The following is a 16,020-nucleotide window of genomic DNA, read 5'->3' as shown; positions in this document are numbered from 1 at the left end:
CTGGGATATTTTTCCTAATATCCATGGAGGGGACAGGCTGATATTACTCGCAATGTGGCACAGGCTGGACATTCACCCTATTTCATCCTTCTCAATATTCCAAAGCCGAGAGACAGATATTAATCTCAGTATCACAGACACTGGAAAACCCCTTGTGATACTCTTCCAAATATCCAGATCAGGTTGCAAGGAGCCACCCACGGAGGGCGCCCCTGGCTTCTGGGAGCCCCATCGTGGGGAGATCAGACACGCCCCCCGATCGGGCACACAGCCACCACCCCCGGCCCGCCCCCCTGGCTTCTGGGAGCCCCATCGCCGTGGGTGCAGGCACGCCCCCGCGATCGGGCTCCCAGCCGCCACCGCCGGCCCGCCCCCCTGGCTTCTGGGAGCCCCATCGCCGGGGGTGCAGGCACGCCCCCCGATCGGGCTCCCAGCCGCCACCCCCCGGCCCGCCCCCCTGGCTTCTGGGAGCCCCATCGCCGGGGGTGCAGGCACGCCCCCGCGATCGGGCTCCCAGCCGCCACCGCCGGCCCGCCCCCTGTCTTCTGGGAGCCCCATCGCCGGGGGTGCAGGCACGCCCCCCGATCGGGCTCCCAGCCGCCACCCCCGGCCCGCCCCCCTGGCTTCTGGGAGCCCCATCGCCGGGGGTGCAGGCACCCCCCGCGATCGGGCTCCCAGCCGCCACCCCCGGCCCGCCCCCCTGGCTTCTGGGAGCCCCATCGCCGGGGGTGCAGGCACCCCCCGCGATCGGGCTCCCAGCCGCCACCCCCGGCCCGCCCCCCTGGCTTCTGGGAGCCCCATCGCCGGGGGTGCAGGCACGCCCCCGCGATCGGGCTCCCAGCCGCCACCGCCGGCCCGCCCCCCTGGCTTCTGGGAGCCCCATCGCCGGGGGTGCAGGCACCCCCCGCGATCGGGCTCCCAGCCGCCACCCCCGGCCCGCCCCCCTGGCTTCTGGGAGCCCCATCGCCGGGGGTGCAGGCACCCCCCGCGATCGGGCTCCCAGCCGCCACCCCCCGGCCCGCCCCCCTGGCTTCTGGGAGCCCCATCGCCGGGGGTGCAGGCACCCCCCGCGATCGGGCTCCCAGCCGCCACCCCCGGCCCGCCCCCCTGGCTTCTGGGAGCCCCATCGCCGGGGGTGCAGGCACCCCCCGCGATCGGGCTCCCAGCCGCCACCCCCGGCCCGCCCCCCTGGCTTCTGGGAGCCCCATCGCCGGGGGTGCAGGCACCCCCCGCGATCGGGCTCCCAGCCGCCACCCCCCGGCCCGCCCCCCTGGCTTCTGGGAGCCCCATCGCCGGGGGTGCAGGCACCCCCCGCGATCGGGCTCCCAGCCGCCACCCCCGGCCCGCCCCCCCTGGCTTCTGGGAGCCCCATCGCCGGGGGTGCAGGCACCCCCCGCGATCGGGCTCCCAGCCGCCACCCCCGGCCCGCCCCCCTGGCTTCTGGGAGCCCCATCGCCGGGGGTGCAGGCACCCCCCGCGATCGGGCTCCCAGCCGCCACCCCCGGCCCGCCCCCCTGGCTTCTGGGAGCCCCATCGCCGGGGGTGCAGGCACCCCCCGCGATCGGGCTCCCAGCCGCCACCCCCGGCCCGCCCCCCTGGCTTCTGGGAGCCCCATCGCCGGGGGTGCAGGCACCCCCCGCGATCGGGCTCCCAGCCGCCACCCCCGGCCCGCCCCCCTGGCTTCTGGGAGCCCCATCGCCGGGGGTGCAGGCACCCCCCGCGATCGGGCTCCCAGCCGCCACCCCCCGGCCCGCCCCCCTGGCTTCTGGGAGCCCCATCGCCGGGGGTGCAGGCACCCCCCGCGATCGGGCTCCCAGCCGCCACCCCCGGCCCGCCCCCCTGGCTTCTGGGAGCCTTGTGGACTCACAGCCTCTTTTTGATATTGTCAGTAATATCATCTCCCCATTCGAATTTTTCAACTCCTTCTCACACGAGTGTACACCCCCAGTGTGCACACCCTCAGACGGAATAACCCCCTCTCTATTAGGAGTCACATCAGCCACTTCCTCCCTGAATATTCGGAACAATATCCCACCGTCGTTTCTACTGCCATTGACACTGATTGTCATATCCTCCTCTCCCAAGCAGAAGTTGGAAACTCTGTCATGGGGGGTGTACACCATCTGTCGTATAGAAATTAACATCGTCCTCTCCCGGGTGAACATCATTAACAAGTCTATTAATCATTAATATTAATAATTATGTGAATATTAATAATAATTATTGATATTAATGATCACAATAAAGAGAGTAAAAATGAATACTGGTTTAAAAGGTTAACCATTTGTAATAATAATTATTAGTAATATCACTATTAATAATCATAAGATGATATTAGCAATTAATGAGACTTAAATCAATACCCAGTGATGCTGGGAATCAAATGATGATTACTATTAGGAACTAATATTATTTGATGACATTAATATTAATAATTAATTGAAAGCAGACATAATCATGTATTGAAAATCATTATCCATAATTAATAATGGTATCTTATGAATTTTTAGTATCATTGATAATTCTTAAAATCGATCATTGATGATTAATAATCATATTATTATTCCTAATTCCACAGGAAGTGTAAACCTACTTGTGATGCTGTTCTTAATATCCAGGGTCGGAAAGCAGGACTTTAGTTTTAATATCGCAGTAGGTGTACACTCACCACGTGACACTGATCCTAATATGAACGGGGGTAGAGTATCACATGACTCCAATTATAGCAATGGATGGATAGCTACGCGGTTCTATTGCTCCTAATATTCCCGGAAGAAGCCTTTGCTATTAGTCCGAATATGGCACTGAGGGGACAGCTTTTCTGAGATATAGTTCCTAGTATACGCAGTTGGAGAGGATGATAATAATTCGCAGGCTGTGTGCTCACGCCCAGTGATATTGTAATTACTATCCCGGGAGGGAGAGGATGATACTGCACTCTGTACAGCAGGAGGCGTACACCCAGTCTGGGATATTTTTCCTAATATCCATGGAGGGGACAGGCTGATATTACTCGCAATGTGGCACAGGCTGGACATTCACCCTATTTCATCCTTCTCAATATTCCAAAGCCGAGAGACAGATATTAATCTCAGTATCACAGACACTGGAAAACCCCTTGTGATACTCTTCCAAATATCCAGATCAGGTTGCAAGGAGCCACCCACGGAGGGCGCCCCTGGCTTCTGGGAGCCCCATCGCGGGGAGATCAGACACGCCCCCCGATCGGGCACACAGCCACCACCCCCGGCCCGCCCCCCTGGCTTCTGGGAGCCCCATCGCCGTGGGTGCAGGCACGCCCCCGCGATCGGGCTCCCAGCCGCCACCGCCGGCCCGCCCCCCTGGCTTCTGGGAGCCCCATCGCCGGGGGTGCAGGCACGCCCCCCGATCGGGCTCCCAGCCGCCACCCCCCGGCCCGCCCCCCTGGCTTCTGGGAGCCCCATCGCCGGGGGTGCAGGCACGCCCCCCGCGATCGGGCTCCCAGCCGCCACCGCCGGCCCGCCCCCCTGGCTTCTGGGAGCCCCATCGCCGGGGGTGCAGGCACGCCCCCCGATCGGGCTCCCAGCCGCCACCCCCGGCCCGCCCCCCTGGCTTCTGGGAGCCCCATCGCCGGGGGTGCAGGCACGCCCCCCGATCGGGCTCCCAGCCGCCACCCCCGGCCCGCCGCCCTGGCTTCTGGGAGCCCCATCGCCGGGGGTGCAGGCACCCCCCGCGATCGGGCTCCCAGCCGCCACGCCCGGCCCGCCCCCCTGGCTTCTGGGAGCCCCATCGCCGGGGGTGCAGGCACCCCCCGCGATCGGGCTCCCAGCCGCCACGCCCGGCCCGCCCCCCTGGCTTCTGGGAGCCCCATCGCCGGGGGTGCAGGCACCCCCCGCGATCGGGCTCCCAGCCGCCACGCCCGGCCCGCCCCCCTGGCTTCTGGGAGCCCCATCGCCGGGGGTGCAGGCACCCCCCGCGATCGGGCTCCCAGCCGCCACGCCCGGCCCGCCCCCCTGGCTTCTGGGAGCCCCATCGCCGGGGGTGCAGGCACCCCCCGCGATCGGGCTCCCAGCCGCCACGCCCGGCCCGCCCCCCTGGCTTCTGGGAGCCCCATCGCCGGGGGTGCAGGCACCCCCCGCGATCGGGCTCCCAGCCGCCACGCCCGGCCCGCCCCCCTGGCTTCTGGGAGCCCCATCGCCGGGGGTGCAGGCACCCCCCGCGATCGGGCTCCCAGCCGCCACGCCCGGCCCGCCCCCCTGGCTTCTGGGAGCCCCATCGCCGGGGGTGCAGGCACCCCCCGCGATCGGGCTCCCAGCCGCCACGCCCGGCCCGCCCCCCTGGCTTCTGGGAGCCCCATCGCCGGGGGTGCAGGCACCCCCCGCGATCGGGCTCCCAGCCGCCACGCCCGGCCCGCCCCCCTGGCTTCTGGGAGCCCCATCGCCGGGGGTGCAGGCACCCCCCGCGATCGGGCTCCCAGCCGCCACGCCCGGCCCGCCCCCCTGGCTTCTGGGAGCCCCATCGCCGGGGGTGCAGGCACCCCCCGCGATCGGGCTCCCAGCCGCCACGCCCGGCCCGCCCCCCTGGCTTCTGGGAGCCCCATCGCCGGGGGTGCAGGCACCCCCCGCGATCGGGCTCCCAGCCGCCACGCCCGGCCCGCCCCCCTGGCTTCTGGGAGCCCCATCGCCGGGGGTGCAGGCACCCCCCGCGATCGGGCTCCCAGCCGCCACGCCCGGCCCGCCCCCCTGGCTTCTGGGAGCCCCATCGCCGGGGGTGCAGGCACCCCCCGCGATCGGGCTCCCAGCCGCCACGCCCGGCCCGCCCCCCTGGCTTCTGGGAGCCCCATCGCCGGGGGTGCAGGCACCCCCCGCGATCGGGCTCCCAGCCGCCACGCCCGGCCCGCCCCCCTGGCTTCTGGGAGCCCCATCGCCGGGGGTGCAGGCACCCCCCGCGATCGGGCTCCCAGCCGCCACGCCCGGCCCGCCCCCCTGGCTTCTGGGAGCCCCATCGCCGGGGGTGCAGGCACCCCCCGCGATCGGGCTCCCAGCCGCCACGCCCGGCCCGCCCCCCTGGCTTCTGGGAGCCCCATCGCCGGGGGTGCAGGCACCCCCCGCGATCGGGCTCCCAGCCGCCACGCCCGGCCCGCCCCCCTGGCTTCTGGGAGCCCCATCGCCGGGGGTGCAGGCACCCCCCCGCGATCGGGCTCCCAGCCGCCACGCCCGGCCCGCCCCCCTGGCTTCTGGGAGCCCCATCGCCGGGGGTGCAGGCACCCCCCGCGATCGGGCTCCCAGCCGCCACGCCCGGCCCGCCCCCCTGGCTTCTGGGAGCCCCATCGCCGGGGGTGCAGGCACCCCCCGCGATCGGGCTCCCAGCCGCCACGCCCGGCCCGCCCCCCTGGCTTCTGGGAGCCCCATCGCCGGGGGTGCAGGCACCCCCCGCGATCGGGCTCCCAGCCGCCACGCCCGGCCCGCCCCCCTGGCTTCTGGGAGCCCCATCGCCGGGGGTGCAGGCACCCCCCGCGATCGGGCTCCCAGCCGCCACGCCCGGCCCGCCCCCCTGGCTTCTGGGAGCCCCATCGCCGGGGGTGCAGGCACCCCCCGCGATCGGGCTCCCAGCCGCCACGCCCGGCCCGCCCCCCTGGCTTCTGGGAGCCCCATCGCCGGGGGTGCAGGCACCCCCCCGCGATCGGGCTCCCAGCCGCCACGCCCGGCCCGCCCCCCTGGCTTCTGGGAGCCCCATCGCCGGGGGTGCAGGCACCCCCCGCGATCGGGCTCCCAGCCGCCACGCCCGGCCCGCCCCCCTGGCTTCTGGGAGCCCCATCGCCGGGGGTGCAGGCACCCCCCGCGATCGGGCTCCCAGCCGCCACGCCCGGCCCGCCCCCCTGGCTTCTGGGAGCCCCATCGCCGGGGGTGCAGGCACCCCCCGCGATCGGGCTCCCAGCCGCCACGCCCGGCCCGCCCCCCTGGCTTCTGGGAGCCCCATCGCCGGGGGTGCAGGCACCCCCCGCGATCGGGCTCCCAGCCGCCACGCCCGGCCCGCCCCCCTGGCTTCTGGGAGCCCCATCGCCGGGGGTGCAGGCACCCCCCGCGATCGGGCTCCCAGCCGCCACGCCCGGCCCGCCCCCCTGGCTTCTGGGAGCCCCATCGCCGGGGGTGCAGGCACCCCCCGCGATCGGGCTCCCAGCCGCCACGCCCGGCCCGGCCCCCCTGGCTTCTGGGAGCCCCATCGCCGGGGGTGCAGGCACCCCCCGCGATCGGGCTCCCAGCCGCCACGCCCGGCCCGCCCCCCTGGCTTCTGGGAGCCCCATCGCCGGGGGTGCAGGCACCCCCCGCGATCGGGCTCCCAGCCGCCACGCCCGGCCCGCCCCCCTGGCTTCTGGGAGCCCCATCGCCGGGGGTGCAGGCACCCCCCGCGATCGGGCTCCCAGCCGCCACGCCCGGCCCGCCCCCCCTGGCTTCTGGGAGCCCCATCGCCGGGGGTGCAGGCACCCCCCGCGATCGGGCTCCCAGCCGCCACGCCCGGCCCGCCCCCCTGGCTTCTGGGAGCCCCATCGCCGGGGGTGCAGGCACCCCCCGCGATCGGGCTCCCAGCCGCCACGCCCGGCCCGCCCCCCTGGCTTCTGGGAGCCCCATCGCCGGGGGTGCAGGCACCCCCCCGCGATCGGGCTCCCAGCCGCCACGCCCGGCCCGCCCCCCTGGCTTCTGGGAGCCCCATCGCCGGGGGTGCAGGCACCCCCCGCGATCGGGCTCCCAGCCGCCACGCCCGGCCCGCCCCCCTGCTTCTGGGAGCCCCATCGCCGGGGGTGCAGGCACCCCCCGCGATCGGGCTCCCAGCCGCCACGCCCGGCCCGCCCCCCTGGCTTCTGGGAGCCCCATCGCCGGGGGTGCAGGCACCCCCCGCGATCGGGCTCCCAGCCGCCACGCCCGGCCCGCCCCCCTGGCTTCTGGGAGCCCCATCGCCGGGGGTGCAGGCACCCCCCGCGATCGGGCTCCCAGCCGCCACGCCCGGCCCGCCCCCCCTGGCTTCTGGGAGCCCCATCGCCGGGGGTGCAGGCACCCCCCGCGATCGGGCTCCCAGCCGCCACGCCCGGCCCGCCCCCCTGGCTTCTGGGAGCCCCATCGCCGGGGGTGCAGGCACCCCCCGCGATCGGGCTCCCAGCCGCCACGCCCGGCCCGCCCCCCTGGCTTCTGGGAGCCCCATCGCCGGGGGTGCAGGCACCCCCCCGCGATCGGGCTCCCAGCCGCCACGCCCGGCCCGCCCCCCTGGCTTCTGGGAGCCCCATCGCCGGGGGTGCAGGCACCCCCCGCGATCGGGCTCCCAGCCGCCACGCCCGGCCCGCCCCCCTGGCTTCTGGGAGCCCCATCGCCGGGGGTGCAGGCACCCCCCGCGATCGGGCTCCCAGCCGCCACGCCCGGCCCCGCCCCCCTGGCTTCTGGGAGCCCCATCGCCGGGGGTGCAGGCACCCCCCGCGATCGGGCTCCCAGCCGCCACGCCCGGCCCGCCCCCCTGGCTTCTGGGAGCCCCATCGCCGGGGGTGCAGGCACCCCCCGCGATCGGGCTCCCAGCCGCCACGCCCGGCCCGCCCCCCTGGCTTCTGGGAGCCCCATCGCCGGGGGTGCAGGCACCCCCCGCGATCGGGCTCCCAGCCGCCACGCCCGGCCCGCCCCCTGGCTTCTGGGAGCCCCATCGCCGGGGGTGCAGGCACCCCCCGCGATCGGGCTCCCAGCCGCCACGCCCGGCCCGCCCCCCTGGCTTCTGGGAGCCCCATCGCCGGGGGTGCAGGCACCCCCCGCGATCGGGCTCCCAGCCGCCACGCCCGGCCCGCCCCCCTGGCTTCTGGGAGCCCCATCGCCGGGGGTGCAGGCACCCCCCGCGATCGGGCTCCCAGCCGCCACGCCCGGCCCGCCCCCCTGGCTTCTGGGAGCCCCATCGCCGGGGGTGCAGGCACCCCCCGCGATCGGGCTCCCAGCCGCCACGCCCGGCCCGCCCCCCTGGCTTCTGGGAGCCCCATCGCCGGGGGTGCAGGCACCCCCCGCGATCGGGCTCCCAGCCGCCACGCCCGGCCCGCCCCCCTGGCTTCTGGGAGCCCCATCGCCGGGGGTGCAGGCACCCCCCGCGATCGGGCTCCCAGCCGCCACGCCCGGCCCGCCCCCCTGGCTTCTGGGAGCCCCATCGCCGGGGGGTGCAGGCACCCCCCGCGATCGGGCTCCCAGCCGCCACGCCCGGCCCGCCCCCCTGGCTTCTGGGAGCCCCATCGCCGGGGGTGCAGGCACCCCCCGCGATCGGGCTCCCAGCCGCCACGCCCGGCCCGCCCCCCTGGCTTCTGGGAGCCCCATCGCCGGGGGTGCAGGCACCCCCCGCGATCGGGCTCCCAGCCGCCACGCCCGGCCCGCCCCCCTGGCTTCTGGGAGCCCCATCGCCGGGGGTGCAGGCACCCCCCGCGATCGGGCTCCCAGCCGCCACGCCCGGCCCGCCCCCCTGGCTTCTGGGAGCCCCATCGCCGGGGGTGCAGGCACCCCCCGCGATCGGGCTCCCAGCCGCCACGCCCGGCCCGCCCCCCTGGCTTCTGGGAGCCCCATCGCCGGGGGTGCAGGCACCCCCCGCGATCGGGCTCCCAGCCGCCACGCCCGGCCCGCCCCCCTGGCTTCTGGGAGCCCCATCGCCGGGGGTGCAGGCACCCCCCGCGATCGGGCTCCCAGCCGCCACGCCCGGCCCGCCCCCCTGGCTTCTGGGAGCCCCATCGCCGGGGGTGCAGGCACCCCCCGCGATCGGGCTCCCAGCCGCCACGCCCGGCCCGCCCCCCTGGCTTCTGGGAGCCCCATCGCCGGGGGTGCAGGCACCCCCCGCGATCGGGCTCCCAGCCGCCACGCCCGGCCCGCCCCCCTGGCTTCTGGGAGCCCCATCGCCGGGGGTGCAGGCACCCCCCGCGATCGGGCTCCCAGCCGCCACGCCCGGCCCGCCCCCCTGGCTTCTGGGAGCCCCATCGCCGGGGGTGCAGGCACCCCCCGCGATCGGGCTCCCAGCCGCCACCCCCGGCCCGCCCCCCTGGCTTCTGGGAGCCCCATCGCCGGGGGTGCAGGCACCCCCCCGCGATCGGGCTCCCAGCCGCCACGCCCGGCCCGCCCCCCTGGCTTCTGGGAGCCCCATCGCCGGGGGTGCAGGCACCCCCCGCGATCGGGCTCCCAGCCGCCACCCCCGGCCCGCCCCCCTGGCTTCTGGGAGCCCCATCGCCGGGGGTGCAGGCACCCCCCGCGATCGGGCTCCCAGCCGCCACCCCCGGCCCGCCCCCCTGGCTTCTGGGAGCCTTGTGGACTCACAGCCTCTTTTTGATATTGTCAGTAATATCATCTCCCCATTCGAATTTTTCAACTCCTTCTCACATGAGTGTACACCCCCAGTGTGCACACCCTCAGACGGAATAACCCCCTCTCTATTAGGAGTCACATCAGCCACTTCCTCCCTGAATATTCGGAACAATATCCCACCGTCGTTTCTACTGCCATTGACACTGATTGTCCATATCCTCCTCTCCCAAGCAGAAGTTGGAAACTCTGTCATGGGGGGTGTACACCATCTGTCGTATAGAAATTAACATCGTCCTCTCCCGGGTGAACATCAGGAACAAGTCTATTAATCATTAATATTAATAATTATGTGAATATTAATAATAATTATTGATATTAATGATCACAATAAAGAGAGTAAAAATGAATACTGGTTTAAAAGGTTAACCATTTGTAATAATAATTATTAGTAATATCACTATTAATAATCATAAGATGATATTAGCAATTAATGAGACTTAAATCAATACCCAGTGATGCTGGGAATCAAATGATGATTACTATTAGGAACTAATATTATTTGATGACATTAATATTAATAATTAATTGAAAGCAGACATAATCATGTATTGAAAATCATTATCCATAATTAATAATGGTATCTTATGAATTTTTAGTATCATTGATAATTCTTAAAATCGATCATTGATGATTAATAATCATATTATTATTCCTAATTCCACAGGAAGTGTAAACCTACTTGTGATGCTGTTCTTAATATCCAGGGTCGGAAAGCAGGACTTTAGTTTTAATATCGCAGTAGGTGTACACTCACCACGTGACACTGATCCTAATATGAACGGGGGTAGAGTATCACATGACTCCAATTATAGCAATGGATGGATAGCTACGCGGTTCTATTGCTCCTAATATTCCCGGAAGAAGCCTTTGCTATTAGTCCGAATATGGCACTGAGGGGACAGCTTTTCTGAGATATAGTTCCTAGTATACGCAGTTGGAGAGGATGATAATAATTCGCAGGCTGTGTGCTCACGCCCAGTGATATTGTAATTACTATCCCGGGAGGGAGAGGATGATACTGCACTCTGTACAGCAGGAGGCGTACACCCAGTCTGGGATATTTTTCCTAATATCCATGGAGGGGACAGGCTGATATTACTCGCAATGTGGCACAGGCTGGACATTCACCCTATTTCATCCTTCTCAATATTCCAAAGCCGAGAGACAGATATTAATCTCAGTATCACAGACACTGGAAAACCCCTTGTGATACTCTTCCAAATATCCAGATCAGGTTGCAAGGAGCCACCCACGGAGGGCGCCCCTGGCTTCTGGGAGCCCCATCGCGGGGAGATCAGACACGCCCCCCGATCGGGCACACAGCCACCACCCCCGGCCCGCCCCCCTGGCTTCTGGGAGCCCCATCGCCGTGGGTGCAGGCACGCCCCCAGCGATCGGGCTCCCAGCCGCCACCGCCGGCCCGCCCCCCTGGCTTCTGGGAGCCCCATCGCCGCGGGTGCAGGCACGCCCCCCGATCGGGCTCCCAGCCGCCACCCCCGGCCCGCCCCCCTGGCTTCTGGGAGCCCCATCGCCGGGGGTGCAGGCACGCCCCCCGATCGGGCTCCCAGCCGCCACCCCCCGGCCCGCCGCCCTGGCTTCTGGGAGCCCCATCGCCGGGGGTGCAGGCACCCCCCGCGATCGGGCTCCCAGCCGCCACCCCCGGCCCGCCCCCCTGGCTACTGGGAGCCCCATCGCCGGGGGTGCAGGCACCCCCCGCGATCGGGCTCCCAGCCGCCACCCCCGGCCCGCCCCCCTGGCTTCTGGGAGCCCCATCGCCGGGGGTGCAGGCACCCCCCGCGATCGGGCTCCCAGCCGCCACCCCCGGCCCGCCCCCCTGGCTTCTGGGAGCCCCATCGCCGGGGGTGCAGGCACCCCCCGCGATCGGGCTCCCAGCCGCCACCCCCGGCCCGCCCCCCTGGCTTCTGGGAGCCCCATCGCCGGGGGTGCAGGCACCCCCCGCGATCGGGCTCCCAGCCGCCACCCCCGGCCCGCCCCCCTGGCTTCTGGGAGCCCCATCGCCGGGGGTGCAGGCACCCCCCGCGATCGGGCTCCCAGCCGCCACCCCCGGCCCGCCCCCCTGGCTTCTGGGAGCCCCATCGCCGGGGGTGCAGGCACCCCCCGCGATCGGGCTCCCAGCCGCCACCCCCGGCCCGCCCCCCTGGCTTCTGGGAGCCCCATCGCCGGGGGTGCAGGCACCCCCCGCGATCGGGCTCCCAGCCGCCACCCCCGGCCCGCCCCCCTGGCTTCTGGGAGCCCCATCGCCGGGGGTGCAGGCACCCCCCGCGATCGGGCTCCCAGCCGCCACCCCCGGCCCGCCCCCCTGGCTTCTGGGAGCCCCATCGCCGGGGGTGCAGGCACCCCCCGCGATCGGGCTCCCAGCCGCCACCCCCGGCCCGCCCCCCTGGCTTCTGGGAGCCCCATCGCCGGGGGTGCAGGCACCCCCCGCGATCGGGCTCCCAGCCGCCACCCCCGGCCCGCCCCCCTGGCTTCTGGGAGCCCCATCGCCGGGGGTGCAGGCACCCCCCGCGATCGGGCTCCCAGCCGCCACCCCCGGCCCGCCCCCCTGGCTTCTGGGAGCCCCATCGCCGGGGGTGCAGGCACCCCCCGCGATCGGGCTCCCAGCCGCCACCCCCGGCCCGCCCCCCTGGCTTCTGGGAGCCCCATCGCCGGGGGTGCAGGCACCCCCCGCGATCGGGCTCCCAGCCGCCACCCCCGGCCCGCCCCCCTGGCTTCTGGGAGCCCCATCGCCGGGGGTGCAGGCACCCCCCGCGATCGGGCTCCCAGCCGCCACCCCCCGGCCCGCCCCCCTGGCTTCTGGGAGCCCCATCGCCGGGGGTGCAGGCACCCCCCGCGATCGGGCTCCCAGCCGCCACCCCCGGCCCGCCCCCCTGGCTTCTGGGAGCCCCATCGCCGGGGGTGCAGGCACCCCCCGCGATCGGGCTCCCAGCCGCCACCCCCGGCCCGCCCCCCTGGCTTCTGGGAGCCCCATCGCCGGGGGTGCAGGCACCCCCCGCGATCGGGCTCCCAGCCGCCACCCCCGGCCCGCCCCCCTGGCTTCTGGGAGCCCCATCGCCGGGGGTGCAGGCACCCCCGGCGATCGGGCTCCCAGCCGCCACCCCCGGCCCGCCCCCCTGGCTTCTGGGAGCCCCATCGCCGGGGGTGCAGGCACCCCCCGCGATCGGGCTCCCAGCCGCCACCCCCGGCCCGCCCCCCTGGCTTCTGGGAGCCCCATCGCCGGGGGTGCAGGCACCCCCCGCGATCGGGCTCCCAGCCGCCACCCCCGGCCCGCCCCCCTGGCTTCTGGGAGCCCCATCGCCGGGGGTGCAGGCACCCCCCGCGATCGGGCTCCCAGCCGCCACCCCCGGCCCGCCCCCCTGGCTTCTGGGAGCCCCATCGCCGGGGGTGCAGGCACCCCCCGCGATCGGGCTCCCAGCCGCCACCCCCGGCCCGCCCCCCTGGCTTCTGGGAGCCCCATCGCCGGGGGTGCAGGCACCCCCCGCGATCGGGCTCCCAGCCGCCACCCCCGGCCCGCCCCCCTGGCTTCTGGGAGCCTTGTGGACTCACAGCCTCTTTTTGATATTGTCAGTAATATCATCTCCCCATTCGAATTTTTCAACTCCTTCTCACATGAGTGTACACCCCCAGTGTGCACACCCTCAGACGGAATAACCCCCTCTCTATTAGGAGTCACATCAGCCACTTCCTCCCTGAATATTCGGAACAATATCCCACCGTCGTTTCTACTGCCATTGACACTGATTGTCATATCCTCCTCTCCCAAGCAGAAGTTGGAAACTCTGTCATGGGGGGTGTACACCATCTGTCGTATAGAAATTAACATCGTCCTCTCCCGGGTGAACATCAGGAACAAGTCTATTAATCATTAATATTAATAATTATGTGAATATTAATAATAATTATTGATATTAATGATCACAATAAAGAGAGTAAAAATGAATACTGGTTTAAAAGGTTAACCATTTGTAATAATAATTATTAGTAATATCACTATTAATAATCATAAGATGATATTAGCAATTAATGAGACTTAAATCAATACCCAGTGATGCTGGGAATCAAATGATGATTACTATTAGGAACTAATATTATTTGATGACATTAATATTAATAATTAATTGAAAGCAGACATAATCATGTATTGAAAATCATTATCCATAATTAATAATGGTATCTTATGAATTTTTAGTATCATTGATAATTCTTAAAATCGATCATTGATGATTAATAATCATATTATTATTCCTAATTCCACAGGAAGTGTAAACCTACTTGTGATGCTGTTCTTAATATCCAGGGTCGGAAAGCAGGACTTTAGTTTTAATATCGCAGTAGGTGTACACTCACCACGTGACACTGATCCTAATATGAACGGGGGTAGAGTATCACATGACTCCAATTATAGCAATGGATGGATAGCTACGCGGTTCTATTGCTCCTAATATTCCGGAAGAAGCCTTTGCTATTAGTCCGAATATGGCACTGAGGGGACAGCTTTTCTGAGATATAGTTCCTAGTATACGCAGTTGGAGAGGATGATAATAATTCGCAGGCTGTGTGCTCACGCCCAGTGATATTGTAATTACTATCCCGGGAGGGAGAGGATGATACTGCACTCTGTACAGCAGGAGGCGTACACCCAGTCTGGGATATTTTTCCTAATATCCATGGAGGGGACAGGCTGATATTACTCGCAATGTGGCACAGGCTGGACATTCACCCTATTTCATCCTTCTCAATATTCCAAAGCCGAGAGACAGATATTAATCTCAGTATCACAGACACTGGAAAACCCCTTGTGATACTCTTCCAAATATCCAGATCAGGTTGCAAGGAGCCACCCACGGAGGGCGCCCCTGGCTTCTGGGAGCCCCATCGCGGGGAGATCAGACACGCCCCCCGATCGGGCACACAGCCACCACCCCCGGCCCGCCCCCCTGGCTTCTGGGAGCCCCATCGCCGTGGGTGCAGGCACGCCCCCGCGATCGGGCTCCCAGCCGCCACCGCCGGCCCGCCCCCCTGGCTTCTGGGAGCCCCATCGCCGGGGGTGCAGGCACGCCCCCCGATCGGGCTCCCAGCCCCATCGCCGGGGGTGCAGGCACCCCCCGCGATCGGGCTCCCAGCCGCCACCCCCGGCCCGCCCCCCTGGCTTCTGGGAGCCCCATCGCCGGGGGTGCAGGCACCCCCCGCGATCGGGCTCCCAGCCGCCACCCCCGGCCCGCCCCCCTGGCTTCTGGGAGCCCCATCGCCGGGGGTGCAGGCACCCCCCGCGATCGGGCTCCCAGCCGCCACCCCCGGCCCGCCCCCCTGGCTTCTGGGAGCCCCATCGCCGGGGGTGCAGGCACCCCCGCGATCGGGCTCCCAGCCGCCACCCCCGGCCCGCCCCCCTGGCTTCTGGGAGCCCCATCGCCGGGGGTGCAGGCACCCCCCCGCGATCGGGCTCCCAGCCGCCACCCCCGGCCCGCCCCCCTGGCTTCTGGGAGCCCCATCGCCGGGGGTGCAGGCACCCCCCGCGATCGGGCTCCCAGCCGCCACCCCCGGCCCGCCCCCTGGCTTCTGGGAGCCCCATCGCCGGGGGTGCAGGCACCCCCCGCGATCGGGCTCCCAGCCGCCACCCCCGGCCCGCCCCCCTGGCTTCTGGGAGCCCCATCGCCGGGGGTGCAGGCACCCCCCGCGATCGGGCTCCCAGCCGCCACCCCCGGCCCGCCCCCCTGGCTTCTGGGAGCCCCATCGCCGGGGGTGCAGGCACCCCCCGCGATCGGGCTCCCAGCCGCCACCCCCCGGCCCGCCCCCCTGGCTTCTGGGAGCCCCATCGCCGGGGGTGCAGGCACCCCCCGCGATCGGGCTCCCAGCCGCCACCCCCGGCCCGCCCCCCTGGCTTCTGGGAGCCCCATCGCCGGGGGTGCAGGCACCCCCCGCGATCGGGCTCCCAGCCGCCACCCCCGGCCCGCCCCCCTGGCTTCTGGGAGCCCCATCGCCGGGGGTGCAGGCACCCCCCGCGATCGGGCTCCCAGCCGCCACCCCCGGCCCGCCCCCCCTGGCTTCTGGGAGCCCCATCGCCGGGGGTGCAGGCACCCCCCGCGATCGGGCTCCCAGCCGCCACCCCCGGCCCGCCCCCCTGGCTTCTGGAGCCCCATCGCCGGGGGTGCAGGCACCCCCCGCGATCGGGCTCCCAGCCGCCACCCCCCGGCCCGCCCCCCTGGCTTCTGGGAGCCCCATCGCCGGGGGTGCAGGCACCCCCGCGATCGGGCTCCCAGCCGCCACCCCCGGCCCGCCCCCCTGGCTTCTGGGAGCCCCATCGCCGGGGGTGCAGGCACCCCCCGCGATCGGGCTCCCAGCCGCCACCCCCGGCCCGCCCCCCTGGCTTCTGGGAGCCCCATCGCCGGGGGTGCAGGCACCCCCGCGATCGGGCTCCCAGCCGCCACCCCCGGCCCGCCCCCCTGGCTTCTGGGAGCCCCATCGCCGGGGGTGCAGGCACCCCCCGCGATCGGGCTCCCAGCCGCCACCCGCGGCCCGCCCCCCTGGCTTCTGGGAGCCCCATCGCCGGGGGTGCAGGCACCCCCCGCGATCGGGCTCCCAGCCGCCACCCCCGGCCCGCCCCCCTGGCTTCTGGGAGCCCCATCGCCGGGGGTGCAGGCACCCGCCGCGATCGGGCTCCCAG

This window comes from Macaca fascicularis, chromosome 9 (assembly GCF_037993035.2).
Source record: "Macaca fascicularis isolate 582-1 chromosome 9, T2T-MFA8v1.1".
NCBI lineage: Eukaryota > Metazoa > Chordata > Mammalia > Primates > Cercopithecidae > Macaca > Macaca fascicularis.
Note: the sequence above shows the minus strand (reverse complement) of the source record.